This window comes from Mercenaria mercenaria, chromosome 1 (genome assembly GCF_021730395.1).
Source record: "Mercenaria mercenaria strain notata chromosome 1, MADL_Memer_1, whole genome shotgun sequence".
Lineage (NCBI taxonomy): Eukaryota > Metazoa > Mollusca > Bivalvia > Venerida > Veneridae > Mercenaria > Mercenaria mercenaria.
The window spans coordinates 71,784,949-71,800,683 of NC_069361.1; the positions used below are offsets into that span (position 1 = coordinate 71,784,949).

Sequence of the window (15,735 nt, forward strand, 5' to 3'; positions counted from 1 at the left end):
CACGTAATCCAGTTTCGAACTTGACTTAGATATCATCAAGGTCAATATTCTGACCAATTTTCATGAAGATCTCTTGAAAAATATGGCCTCTAAAAAGGTCACAAGGTTTTTCTATTTTTAGATCTACTGACCTAGTTATTGATCGCACGTGACCCAGTTTCGAACTTGACCTAGATATCATCAAGATCAACATTCTGACCAATTTTTATAAAGATCCCATGAAAAATATGGCCTCTAGAGAGGTCACAAAGTTTTTCTATTTTCAGACCTACTGACCTAGTTTTTGACCGTACGTGACCCAGTTTCAAACTTGACCTAGATATTATCAAGGTAAACATTCTGACCACTTTTCATAAAGATCCATTGAGAAATATGGCCTCTAGAGAGGTCACAAGGTTTTTCTATTTTTAGACCTACTGACCTAGTTTTTGACCCCACGTAAGCCAGTTTCGAACTTGACCTAGGTATCATCAAGGTGAACATTCTGACCAATATTCATGAAGATCTCATGAAAAATATGGTCTCTAGAGAGGTCACAAGGTTTTTCTATTTTTAAACCTACTGACCTAGTTTTTGACCCCACATGACCCAGTTTCGAACTTGACCTAGGTATCATCAAGGTAAACACTCTGACCAATATTCATGAAGATCTCATGAAAAATATGGCCTCTAGAGAGGTCACAAGGTTTTTCTATTTTTAGACCTACTGACCTAGTTTTTGACCCCACGTGACCCAGTTTCAAACCTGACCTAGATATCATCAAGAAAACATTCTGACCAATTTTCATGAAGATCTCATGAAAAATATGGCCTCTAGAGAGGTCACAAGGTTTTTCTATTTTTAGATCTACTGACCTAGTTTTTGACCGCATCTGACCCAGTTTCGAACTTGACCTAGATATCATCAAGATGAACATTCTGACCAACTTTCATAAAGATCCCATGAAAAATGAGACCTCTAGAGTGGTCACAAGCAAAAGTTTACGGACGGACGGACGGACGACGGACGACGGACGCCACGCGATCACAAAAGCTCACCTTGTCACTTTGTGACAGGTGAGCTAAAAACAAGAGCTGTCTCCATAGGATGACACATGCCCCCGATGGCACTTTGAATGAATAGTTATGGCCGATGTTAGAGTTTAGGACCTTTGACCTACGCAGCTGGGTCTTGCGCGCGACACGTCGTCTTACTGTGTCACACATTCATGCGTAGTTATTTTAAAATCCATGCATGAATGACAAAGATATGGACCGGATACGCCCATCAATGCACTATCATGAAAAATGACCTTTAACGTCTAAGTGTGACCTTGACCTTTGAGCTACGGACCTGAGTCTTGCGCATGACACGTCGTCTTACTGTGGTACACATTCATGCCAAGTTATTTGAAAATCCATCCATGGATGACAAAGATATGGACCGGACACGCCCATCAATGCACTATCCTTTAACGTCTAAGTGCGACCTTGACCTTTGAGCTACGGACCTGGGTCTTGCGCATGACAAGTCGTCTTACTGTGGTACACATTCATGCCAAGTTATTTGAAAATCCATCCATCGATGACAAAGATATGGACCGGACACGCCAATCAATGCACTATCCTTTAAAGTCTAAGTGTGACCTTGACCGTTGAGCTACGGACCTGGGTCTTGCGCGCGACACGTCGTCTTACTGTGGTACACATTCATGCTAAGTTATTTGAAAATCCATCCATCGATGACAAAGATATGGACCGGACACGCCCATCAATGCACTATCCTTTAATGTCTAAGTGTGACCTTGACCTTTGAGCTACGGACCTGGGTCTTGCGCGCGACACGTTGTCTTACTGTGGTACATATTCATGCCAAGTTATTTGAAAATCCATCCATCGATGACAAAGATATGGACCGGACACGAAAATTGCGGACAGACTGACAGACCGACAAACTGACAGACCGACAGACGGTTCAAAAACTATATGCCTCCCTTCGGGGGCATAAAAATAAAATATTGTATGTGGACAAAAGAAGGATCTGCCAAATTATAAATCTGTTGACATAAATGAAAATTCAGATCAGTATTTTCATTAGTTATGGAGATATAACAATTTTAATTTGAAATAAAGGGAGGTAATTTGACATAAAATCAGTCCATAGTTATCTACCCTGATTGTCTCAGTCCAACTAATAACAATAATGAAATTTCAAATAAGTCCTGTAAATACTTACTGATATAAATCCATTTTGTTTGTTTGTTTGTTTTGGGTTTAACGCCGTTTTTCAACAGTATTTCAGTCATGTAACGGCGGGCAGTTAACCTAATCAGTGTTCCTGGATTCTGTACCAGTACAAACCTGTTCTCCGCAAGTAACTGCCAACTTCCCCACATGAATTATCAGAGGTGGAGGACTAATGATTTCAGACATAATGTCGTTTATCAAATAGTCACGGAGAACATACGCCTCGCCCGAGGATCGAACTCGCGACCCCGCGATCCGTAGACCAACGCTCTTACCTACTGAGCTAAGCGGGCGGGCTAAATCCATTTTGATTACATTACAATCAGGGGAGGTAATCAGATATAAAATAACTCTGGAACCTATGATTGGATCTGATTTGTCATGGAATCCAAGATTTCTTGTTGTTGAAGGTATTTTGGAAGTTTGCATCAAATAAAACCATAAATGAAGTCTCTATATGGCTGCAAAAGCCAAAATAGCCAATTTTGGACCTTCAAGGGGCCATAACTCTAGAACCCATGATGGAATCTGGCCAGTTGAATAAAGGAACCAAGATCTTGTGGTGATACAAGTTGTGTGCAAGTCTGGTTAAAATAAAATCATAAATGAGACTGCTATTGTGCAGACAAGATCAAAATAGCTAATTTTGGCCCTTTCAGGGGCCATAACTCTAGAACCCATTATGGGATCTGGCCGGTTCAAGAAAGGAACCGAGATCTTATGGTGACACAAGTTGTGTGCAAGTTTGATTAAATTCAAATCATAAATGAAGCTGCTATTGTGCAGACAAGGTCAAAATAGCTAATTCTGGCCCTTCCAGGGGCCATAACTCTGGAACCCATAAAGGAATCTCGCCAGTTCAAGAAAGGAACCGAGATCTTATGGTGATACAAATTGTGTGCAAGTTTGGTTGAAATAAAATCATAAATGAAGCTGCTATTGTGCAGACAAGGTCAAAATAGCTAATTTTGGCCCTTTCAGGGGCCATAACTCTGGAACAAATAATGGAATCTGGCCAGTTCAAGAAAGGAACTAAGATCTTATGGTGATACAAGTTGTGTGTCGGTTTGGTAAAAATCAAATCATAAATAAAGCTGCTATTGTGCAGACAAGGTCAAAATAGCTAATTTTGGCCCTTTCAGGGGCCATAACTCTGGAACCCATATTGGGATCTGGCCAGTTCAAGAAAGGAACTGTGATCTTATGGTGATACAAGTTGTGTGCAAGTTTGGTTAAAATAAAATCATAAATGAAACCACTATCGTGCAGACAAGAAATTGTTGACGGACGCACGCACGGACACACGACGGACGAAGGGTGATCACAAAAGCTCACCTTGTCACTATGTGACAGGTGAGCTAAAAATGAAATGAGCCCTGCAATGAAAAACCAACATAGTGGCTTTGTGACCAGCATGGATCCTGAGCAGACTGCGCAAATCTATGCTGCTGTAATTGCAATAAGGTTTGAAAGCAAACAGCATAGATCCTGACCAGACTGGTCTGAAGCCATGCTGGTCGCAAATGCACTATGTTGGTTTTATCGCGATGTGGCTGAAATGTGTGTTACTCAGACAAACTTCACATTTGATAGTTATTTAAAAAGTAATGAATATAAAGCACCTTTCTGAGTTGCCAATATCTTATGCAGATGATATCTCTGACACTGGCAGGTTAGGAAGTCCTTGAGATGGTCCCGGGCTTGAGCATACACAGTGTTCTGATGACCTTGACTGACTTGGCAGCTGGCGAGATGTCCCAGGTGTATAGATCTTGCTATGCTGCATACTATAATCTCCAAATCTGTAAAGAAATATTTTACCTGTTCTTCTAACAATCTAAATTTTCATTACATCATTACTTTCATACCTTTTTGATAGTGACAATGACAGAATTATACCATATGGCAGCTTTCAAAATTAAACATAAAAAGGAGAGTTTACAAGCAATTACCACGGCAATAGTGGGTTATAAACATAAAATAAAAATTAATCTATCTATGTTTACTGCCTCACACGTCTCGTGAGTATTATGGGTATTATGTGGAATTATAAATTACTCATTTCACATGATATTGATAAATAGTCTTCTCCACATACATATATTGATAAATCGATTGCCAACATAACAAGTCTTTTATGATAAATGTACACATTTTCTGGTGTTTTAAACCCATGTATGTCCTGTACACGATTATGTTTACCGTGTAGTCTTCTGTAAACACGCCAATATACACAAGCGATAATACCAATAACTTTACATGACCCTGTACTGTGATTTATCCTGCATTATTTCGGTCCTTCAAAGTTTTGACATTTAGACTGCATGTCACAAAATGAAACAATCTGAATGTCGAGTTATTTTGACTTGCATTTTGCCTGCTGCACAGTAAATTGGCCAAATGTGTTAGCATCAAAGTCAAAAATTAAAGTTAAAGATTTCTTACCTGTTAAGCCTTTTTCATGAAGTTGTATGTTTTAACTTCATGAAAAAGCAAAATAATAGATAACTTTTTGCTGATTTTTGTTTTTATACATCATTTTCTATCAGTGGTTGGGCAAGGGGACGGCCGTTACATGGCAATGTAAAAAGCTTGTTTCTGAAGCTGTTTACTGTCATTTAGATGAGAAAATTCACCAAATCAATAAACCAGTACACCTTTACAAGAAACTTAAATATCAAAAGAGTTTTAAGTTCAAAAGGGGGAATAATTTGACCAAAATGCATATCAGTTATGGGACTTGCTGCTATCAACTAGTTTTATAACCCCGAAGGCACATGAGAAGTTTCAATTCAATATCTGCATTATTTTGGAGATAGAAACTTGCATGTAAAACTTTAACCAGAATTTACAAAGTCCAAAAGGGGGCATAATTTGCCCAAAATACATGCAAGAGTTATGGGACTTGATCCAGTGAGGTAAGTAATTGATCTAGAAAAAGAAAAAATAAGTTTCAAATCTATATGCCTTTTAGAAATAGTTGTATGTACTTGCACGCAAAACTTTAACCAGAATTTTCTAAGTCCAAAAGGGGGCATAATTTGGCCAAAATGAAAGTCAGAGTTATGGGACTTGCTGCTATCAACTAGTTTTATAACCCTGAAGACACATGTGAAGTTTCAAATCAATATCTGCATTAGTTTTTGAGATAGTAACTTGCATGTAAAACTTTAACCAAAATTTTCTAAGTCTAAAAGGGGGCATAATTTGCTCAAAATACATGTCAGAGTTATGGGTCTTGACCCAGTGAGGTTGGTAATTGATCTAGAAAAAGAAAAAATAAGTTTCAAATCTATATGCCTTTTAGAAATAGTTGTATGTACTTGCACGCAAAACTTTAACCAGAATTTTCCAAGTCCAAAAGGGGGCATAATTTGGCCAAAATGAAAGTCGGAGTTATGGGACTTGCTGCTATCAACTAGTTTTATAACCCCGAAGACACATGTGAAGTTTCAAACCAATATCTGCATTAGTTTTGGAGATAGTAACTTGCATGTAAAACTTTAACCAAAATTTTCTAAGTCCAAAAGGGGGCATAATTTGCTCAAAATACATGTCAGAGTTATGGGACTTGACCCAGAGAGGTTGGTAATTGACCTAGAAAAAGAAGAAATAAGTTTCAAAGCTATATGCCTTTCATTGATGGCTGTATGTACTTGCATGCAAAAACTTAACCAAGGTGTGACGCCGACGCCGACGCCAGGGTGAGTAGAATAGCTAGACTATTCTTCGAATAGTCGAGCTAATAAGTTCAACTTAAAAGAATTTCACATATTTAGTCCCACTCCTAATCTGCATATGACAGCAAGCTCCTCCCCTTTCTCAGTTTTTCAAAAGAAATCACTTTGTATTATACAAGGTTCTTTAAGAGAGTCAGTGTTTTTACAAGACTAGGTATGGATCCAGAAATGTATATACAGGGTCCAGTTTTATGGCACCTTGTATAACGCTTAAGTTTTCCCAAAGTATGTGTTTATACAAGACTCGTTAAGAGGGTAAGTGTTGTTTTTAGAATCTTACAAGGATCCAGAGTCTAGTATATACATGTATAAATTGGGCCCAGTTAAGTCGATCCAATTTATCAGTTTTGTTTATTTTTCTCATGTTGTTTTTATAGCCAACTGTTGTTCCAGCAGAGTCTCGTTACATGTGACATATTATTCTTTTGAATAATGTCCTCATATTTGTAAATAAATGTTTTATTGGGAATAATTTAACACACAGCATCTTTATTTATCAACGTATAAACTACAAAAAGTTACTGATGGATAACAAAATCGGAATATAAGAAATATTTAATTATCACAATTTTTGTAACATCCGTCCCTTTTCTGTAACGTCCGTCCCCCCTATTTTTCAGATGAAGATGATACAAAATTATATAAATCTAAATGAATGTTTTTATATATTTATTACTTACTGATGCATGTCCTATCAAACACGAGTTAGTTTCATTTAAATTTCCTCACATAGCATAAAAAACAAAGATTTTTGCTCCAATTTTCAGGATTTTTTTCTAGTTTTCAAGTTAAAATACTCAAAAGTATGGAAAAAAAAATTTTTCAACATTGTTTTTGATAATTTCATACTTTTTACATATTGTTGTGAAATAATAGTATCAGATATTACCATCAAAACATTAAAACACTGTTATTAATAACCAAACTTCAAAAAATGGCGGATGAACAGTTACGAAACCGGCATAGAAAGTCAGTTGTGACTGATTCTGCCAAGAAAATGCGTAAAAAAGCTTACATGCTATCTTTTGATAAGTGTAGAGTTCATATTGGAAATGAGTTCTCGCGCTGGCGTACACTGAAGACGGAGCTAGGTGTGAAAACAGTCTGTTAATTTTTAATTTAATGAAAATATCTTGTCTTAGGGAACATATGAATTAAACACTCTTATATTAAGGTTGTCAAAGATTTGCATTGATAAGTACACATTTTGCGAAAATTAACTAGAAATGTAAGTTTATGAAATTATTATTATACTCCTTTTGCCTATCTCGGTTGCGCAACCAAGATAGATCGAAAATAGATGAACTACGAAGCTATGCGCTCCCAGTAAACACCTGACGTCGTATCGACGTTGGTTAGACGTTGGATTTTGGTCGCGACGTCGGCGACTCGAATCCAACGTCTAACCAACATCATATCCACGACGTCTAATAGACGTCAGACTTAGACGTCTAGAAGACGTTGGAATTAGGTTGGATAGAAAGTCTGATAAATGTTATGAATTATAAAACTTTTAAACTAGTATAATTTTGCTAGTATAGTTTCAAGATATTTACTATTTATTATATAATGTTTTCATAAAAGCCTGGACATGCGCATATAAATAATAGTTCATTCGAACATCAAATACTGTTAATTATATTATAATATCGCATGAGATTGTCTTTTTTCGGAAACGGATTTGTTCACGAATTTTAAACTGTTCAAGATAAAAGTGCATTCTATACACATGTATAAATTATTCTACCTAAGGATCTTCTCTTCTACACATGTTAATTTATTAGTCATACATCCGCGAGATAAGCCTGCATCGGTTTACACAGTCTTCCTGTAATTTGATATTTGTTGGGATAAGACAGAGCAAGTTTATAAATACTTTACACAAAGGGAGGGATCCGCAACGTGAGTAACAGATTTTTAAAAATTATACTTATTTTAATAGTTATGCTGATTAATGTTCCGTATTTTTTCACAGACTGATGCATATTTGTTTGTAAAGCAATTTCAATTAACACCAAACTTTTACATTTTACGAAATTATAGAAGATTTTTCATAGAATTTGAAATATTACATATTTGTTTTGCACTAAGTAATTAAGCTCTTATTAATAGCACTAGTATATTTATATAAATTTTCTATTTTTATGAAATGATGAAACTGACAAATTTTATACATTTCAGATGGAAATATTAACGGAGTTGAAGAATCATGCAAAACTGACGAAACTTGAAAGTTTCAATTATCGGATTACTTTTTGGACTTATTGTATTTGACTTACGTCGTCATAATATAAAATAAAGATGATAAAATACATGTGTTGATCACTTGTTAGACCGCAAATTACGTAGAAAATTTGGTCAGATTTTGGTTGAAAAATGGTTAGATTTAGGTTGGAAAATGGTCGGATTGCGACGTCTAGCCAACGTCGGGATCCGACGTCTAAACGGTTTGCAAATCCAACCAAAATCCAACGTTAATCCGACGTCGGGGTCCGACGTCTATACGACGTCTAACCGACGTCAAATGCCTACTGGGCTGTTTTCATACTTGCCATTTGTTTCAGGTTGTTGAAGTATTCAAATTTGAAAAATTTGAATATAAAACTAAATAAACTAATAAATTATATCAAAATCTAAAAACATAGTCCACTTTTTACATTTTTTTCATATTAAAGGGAGGCAATTACAAAATTTCATAAAAGATATCAAAGTAAACATTTCCAGAAGAGGTATAACTCTATGTAATAGGTCTTTGTTCCTGAAATACAAGAAAACTGAAAAAAAAATATCATAAAATGTTGCTCAAACGATAAATCATATGATTTAGCTTTAAACAAAACCGGGTGATTTTGTATGGAGATGATACCCGGAGTTACAGTAAGTTGTAGAAATGAATGAACTGGAGTATAAAATATGAAAGATCGGTCGCAAAGTTTCGAACCCGGACCCCGCCCCCCCCCCCCCCCCCCCCCACCCCTCCTCACACACACACCCCGAAACATGTCCGTCAGTCTGTTTAAAACAAACAATAAAAAACGGTAAAATATCTAATACGGATAAATGGGAGGGTAGTGATAGCAATGAACTTTCATGTTTTAACAATTTACTGCTAACGTTATTTTTGTTTTTAGATTATTTAATTTTTGATTTCTCTTTCCTTTATATTTGAAATAGTACTAGCATATCTTTTTAACACAGAATTAAAAAAAACCGGTCCGGTCGGACTACGAACTATGCTTTTGCTATATGCTTATACAACTATTCACATAATGTTAACTTTTTTGTTTTTAAAATGAACATTTTAAATTATGAATTACAAATGTGTGCAATTCAGACGTTAAATTATTATACCCCACACAATGTCCAATGCACTTTTCCCATTAGTTTAACTTGAATAATATATCATAAGCGTTTTTATATCTCGTGCGCAAAATCGTTATTTTCAATTTCTGCGCATGTGATATTATACAATAATTGCCTTTTGGTGAGGTCGATATGAGCCGCGCCATGAGAAAACCAACATCCGCCCAGTCTGGTCAGGATCCATGCTGTTTGCTAATGGTTTCTCTAATCGCAATAGGGAGCGGTGGTCTAGTGGATAAGGTGTTGGCCGCTCAATCCAGAGGTCGTGGCTTCGAGCCCCACTGGGGTCACGACCATGACTTCTCATATGACACCAGTACTGGTTTTTCCAGGAAGCGGACTCGAGAGTGGTTGCAATAAGCTTGAAGCTTTCATCACAATCGAGCTTAAACAAATTTTTATAAACTAAAAACTAATCGCAATAGACAATGTTGGTTTTCTCATGGCTTGGCTCATATGTGGATTTATCGGCCTGATAAAAGCAATATCAACCTCGAGTGAATTTATCGACTTGATATCGCTTTAACAGGTCGATAAATCCACATATCGACCACACATAAAAACGACAATTCTTTTATTATCAAATCCAGCCTACTCATAAGTATAAACATTAGATACAAATGTCTGCAGCCTTAGGTCATCTTTCGTGGTTAATTGTATACGACGTCGCATTGTTTTAACGTAATAACGTGTGGACGTCACAGCTGGAGGTCAATATGTGTTTGGCTCCGCCTTCGAGAAAATTCGATTTTTTATCGTTGAACATGTGGCTACATCTAGAACAATGGAAAGGACTATAAATATAGATTTAATGATAAAAAAACAATAATTTCATATCACATGCGCAACAACGCTATTTTGTTTTTCTGCGCATGTGATATTACATTTTCATGTCTCCCTATGAGAGATCGATATATTCGTACTGATTAAAAGACGATGCGCTTATTTATACATAGGATTAAATTACTTTATCTTGTGTTCATACATGTGTGAACCCGGTCTATTTTTCTTTTCTGCTTTTGAATGATTTGTTCTACATGCAACATTTTGAAAACAATTTTTCATCAAATATCAAACTGAAACCATCAGATTGGAAATTAACTAACTACTAAGAAAATGAGTGCTCCCATTATATGTTCCGTAGTTATCGCCGCTTTTCGAATGTTACTGCTGCTGATTTTGTTGAAGTATGCCCATAAATACAGCGTTATGTAACCTCAAGACTATAGATACCTATCTAAAAGTAATGATTTTTATACAGCAAAGTCGCGACAATTTCTCAGTGCTTACTAGTAAAGCCTCCTTAATTCTGTCTTCATTATTTGGTAAGTAATAACTTTTTTAATGTTAAATAAATAATTTCATTATTTTTTCGGTATAATAAAATAAATAATGTATTCCTGAGAGAGTGATCCCTCAAAATAACTCTATCCGTGACTAATATTTTCAATGCGACAATTGTAAGTTACTTTAGAGAAAGAATTTAGTATTTAAAATGTAAATGTATAATAAAATGTTGACGAAATGGGCTTAAAATCCTAAAAGGCCACAACAGGAATAATTCTTCCGGCTAATTCTGACTTTTAAGTTGGTCGGGACTTTGATATGCACAATCAAAATTTTCCTAGCACCACAGCATAAAAATGAACCTGATAGTCATTTTATAATTTTATTTCATTCAAAACATTTCAGGAACATTTTCAGAAAATAAAAGATACATACTAAGTGGCGAACGATCAGTAAAATGTTTAATAAGAAGTACTATATTATGTTTTTCATTACGCCGCTTTTGTGTGTAACATGTATTCAGGGATACACGCGTAACAATAAAGATCGGAAAGAAATCGAAAATGGCTAACAAAAATAAAATAAATGAAATTTATGCTGTTGTAAACTTTTTTGTGGTGATTAACTTATTTTTCCCTTAGATACAAGCATTTGTATGTAAAAATTGAGTGTGCAATAGCTGCGCGTGAAAACAGGGTAGGAGAAAATTAAGACAATACCGCGAAAACGAAGGAGATCCCTGTTTATTTTTCGCTCATATTGCAATTCAAATTTTTTTTTTATCATAATTGTATTTGTTAAAAAAGAACAACACTACTTAGTCATTCCATTTGAAAACATATAGGTTTCAATGGGCCTGTGATACCAAATGAAACATAATTACTTTTTGGATATAATGGAAACCCAAAAAATAAATTAATCTCCGCAAAACAGAAACGTCACAACTATATATATTTAGGGTTGAGCTAAAATGTGATTTCTCGACGCGATTTGCGTAAGGAGTACGAATTTTTCCTTTTCATTCAGTACAATGTAATATCGGGTGAAGATCAACTTTTACTATTATTTAAACAAGTTATGAAGGATGCAACTTGTTTTTGGAAAATCCCGGTCATTACACTTTCTTTACCGTAAAGTTGAAAAAAATTGTAAGTTAAAACTTTTCTGAGATGCTTTATGGATTTGGCCACACAGGGGCAGTTTAACAAATCAATTATAGCTGAAGAATTACTCCTCAGATCTTTCGTAAAAACTGCAAACTATCGTACAATTACTCGGTATATACAAAAGAAGAGCAACAGTTTTATTTGCATAATTACAATAGGTTTGGTTCTACCAACGAAAAACTCACAAAAACGTAAGGTCTCAGAATGCGACAGCATTAAAGCTGCTCAATATAGATCCAAGTACAGTTCACTTCCGGTGTGGTCACGTTACCATAGTAAAGTAAGCAGTGTTAGAGTAAATCGTCTGCAGTACATTGTGATATTGATAAATTTACACACAAAAAAATCTTAATGAAGAAATTTGTGAGATTTGAAGAAACAACATCCGTTCAAAGTTTTATTTTGCTTTTTCGAGACTTATTTGTAAATTATGATTAGCGGGCTCAAACGATTCTTCAGTTGTTATGTATCAAAAATGCAGAGCACTAGCAAACTGACTGAAAAGGCATTCTGTATACAATAATATATCAAATCAACCTAAATAAATTGCAAAGTTTTGCAAGATATGTCTAACCATTGAAGTTTAATTTTGAAGTATCTAAATTCATAATCCGAAAGTGTAGAGCATTGGTAAATATCCAAACAAACCTTAACAAGTTTTTACTTGGTCTTTTTTCACGAAACAGTGTGAATCGTTCTGTATATTGAGTGCAGTTAAATGGTAATTTTGTTCCCATTTAAAAGATTTCTTTTTCGCGTCGAGTTTTGGTTCACCAACTAATGTGAAATACACTCGATGACTGCACCCTGGAAAGTAACCAGTACTCGCACCGAAAGAAGGGACTGTTGGAGTCACGGTCAAAATCCGCTGACAGGATTCGACCCCGCGACCTCCGATTTACGAGACTTCTGTACAAAAATGAAAAAGGTAATATTTGTATCTCGATTCTACTCTATATAGTTTTGAACTAATTTGAATATAACTTAAGTAAGTCAGTTTATTCAGAGAATTACTTGCAAACTTAAAAAAAAATGTTAAACATTATAGCAACCTGCCGAATATGAAATCGATTATTGAAAGTGCAAAGGCTATGCCACAAACTGCAATGTACCACAATATATTCAATTTGTGACTTTCATCGTACGTCAATTCAGTCGACTAAGTTCAAGAGATACTCAGAATACTGCGTGAACAAACCTGTCTCAGTATTTGTTTCTATATATTTATACAGGAGTATTTTAAAAATATGGGGTACCGTGTGTAAACTTTTCAATATTCAACGCTGCATTCTTCGTGCGTAATCGGTATCCCGACTATCCTATTATTTTTTTTACATGACCCTAAATGTTTTATGGTCTTTGAGATTTTTTAAAAACTTTTTAATAAAAAGTTTTAAAAATGCTCATTCTATTCTTTAAAATTGTCAGTGATATTAGAAATTATTCGTATTCATTTTTTTTTTTGACATAAAAATAATTTCCGTTAAGTCTCATTGAACAAAAAAGTATAAAAAATCCTGCCTTTTTACTACCTACTTTTTAGGCATGTTACCGGACACAAAGAATTTTTTTAGGCTTTGGGAATGCACAGGTGAAACAAAAACTCTTTGAGGCCCAAGAGGAATTCCTTTCTTCGAAATATAACAACTTTTTGGACAAACAGTGATTATAAAATAGTATATAATGATAACGATACAAAATATCGGAACTAATTAAAAAGGCTCGTCAAAACAACGCTATGTATAACGACTTCCTGTGTACATGTTTACAAATTATATTAAGACTAGAAAGAACACGCAGTTTTAACCCATTCATCAAAGAAGTTCCTCGCGGGCATCATAAAGTTTAGTGGGTTTTTTTTTTACTAAATTCTAAATATGTAAGTTGATATCGACACGATATCATTCGTAATTATATTAGCCTTCTGTCCGTAAGTTTCCGGTGGTTTCCGTACAATCAGAATCGGCTATTTCCGTGGTTTGGTCCGGGCCGGGCTGGGCCGGGTTTTATTAAGGTAGTTCTGCACGTTTGGATCGAATTTTTTTCTACAATGTAGAATTTGATTAAACTCTGATTTTTCAAAATTTTGGAGTATACCTAGAAAATTCAGCAAATAAAAATGATAGGGTCGTGTGCTTGATTTTTTGCTAGACTGATTTGAAAAATTTGGACTTCACGCAATATTTCATAATGAGAGTCTATGGGAAAATCATTACTTTCATAACATTTACGTAAATAGAATTTTTTCTACAATGTAGATTTTTATGAAACTTCTCATAGCTGTAAATAAAGACATGGCCTATAATTTGGTGAATAAAATGTATAGGTCCGTGTGCTTCTTTTTCAGATATTTGACCATGATTTTAAGTGACCCAGACATTTCACGCTAATTTTAAGACATTATTTGATTATTTTAACGTGTTAATATGTTTTAACAGCATATTTTGACTTTAGAAATATAGCAACAGTGCCATTGTATAAATTTACTCACAGGTTTCAATTAATTTATAAAATGATTTTCATTTCCGTACGCCGAATCCAGGCATTATTCTACGTTTTCCGGATAAATGACGTTACGCCATCACTTCCGGTTTATCAAACGTGCAGAACTACCTTAATAGTACACAAAGGTTTGCGGATCACGTGGTTTCCGGAGATGCGTGTTTGAATTTTCGGAAAACTTCGACATCGTCCGCCGATAAAAAAACTTCCAGTTTTTATAATTTTATAAATTTTTAATTTCTTTTTTTTTTAGGTGAACCCGACAGAATACCTGCTATATGTATTCTTTGAATATGCATATTTATAGTTATATAAAGCACCTAAAATATATTTATAAGGATTTATGAGATAAAATATGCACCATATACATCTTTAAGTTTCATAATCAAACTCAGCTAAGACTGAAAATATTTTGCGAACACGGGACCTAGTTACTCTGGCTACTCTCAGAACATGTTAAAATCCTAGAAACTCTGACTACTCTGGCTGAACTCTGGCTACTCCGTTAGAAACAGCCAGTGTAACCAGAGCAAATGATATCCTGGTGACTCTGGCTACTGTGGCTACTTTGGCTGACTAGAGAACAAAAATCTAGAACCTCTGCCTCTGGTTGAATTCTGGCTACTCTAGCCAGCCAGAATAACCAGACTTCTGGATACTGGATGAACTCTGGCTGAACTCTGGCTACTCTCTGGCTGAACTCTGGCTACTAATTTTCGGAAAACTTCGACATCGTCCGCCGATAAAAAAACTTCCAGTTTTTATAATTTTATAAATTTTTAATTTCTTTTTTTTTAGGTGAACCCGACAGAATACCTGCTATATGTATTCTTTGAATATGCATATTTATAGTTATATAAAGCACCTAAAATATATTTATAAGGATTTATGAGATAAAATATGCACCATATACATATTTAAGTTTCATAATCAAACTCAGCTAAGACTGAAAATATTTTGCGAACACGGGACCTAGTTACTCTGGCTACTCTCAGAACATGTTAAAATCCTAGAAACTCTGACTACTCTGGCTGAACTCTGGCTACTTCGTTAGAAACAGCCAGTGTAACCAGAGCAAATGATATCCTGGTGACTCTGGCTACTGTGGCTACTTTGGCTGACTAGAGAACAAAAATCTAGAACCTCTGCCTCTGGTTGAATTCTGGCTACTCTAGCCAGCCAGAATAACCAGACTTCTGGATACTGGATGAACTCTGGCTGAACTCTGGCTACTCTCTGGCTGAACTCTGGCTACTTTGGCCAGCCAGAGTAACCAGAGTTATGACTTATCTGGCTGAACTCTGACTACTCTGGCCAGCCATAGTAACCAGAGTTATGACTTCTCTGGCTGAACTCTGGCTACCCTGGCTAGCCAGAGTAACCCGAGTTCTGACTTCTCTCGCTACTCTGGCTAAACTCTGGCTGAACTCTGGCTGATCTCTGGCTAAACT

General features: G+C 35.5%; 1 protein-coding gene and 1 pseudogene across 1 annotated transcript in view; both read right to left on the minus strand.

Moving 5' to 3' along the window:
- LOC123534455 (uncharacterized) overlaps positions 1-4,050 on the minus strand; it is a 24,540-nt pseudogene extending 20,490 nt beyond the window's left edge.
- Positions 1-15,735, minus strand: part of LOC123565412 (cofilin/actin-depolymerizing factor homolog) — a 307,889-nt gene that overhangs the window by 80,593 nt on the left and 211,561 nt on the right. The gene's annotated exons all lie outside the window — the stretch shown is intronic.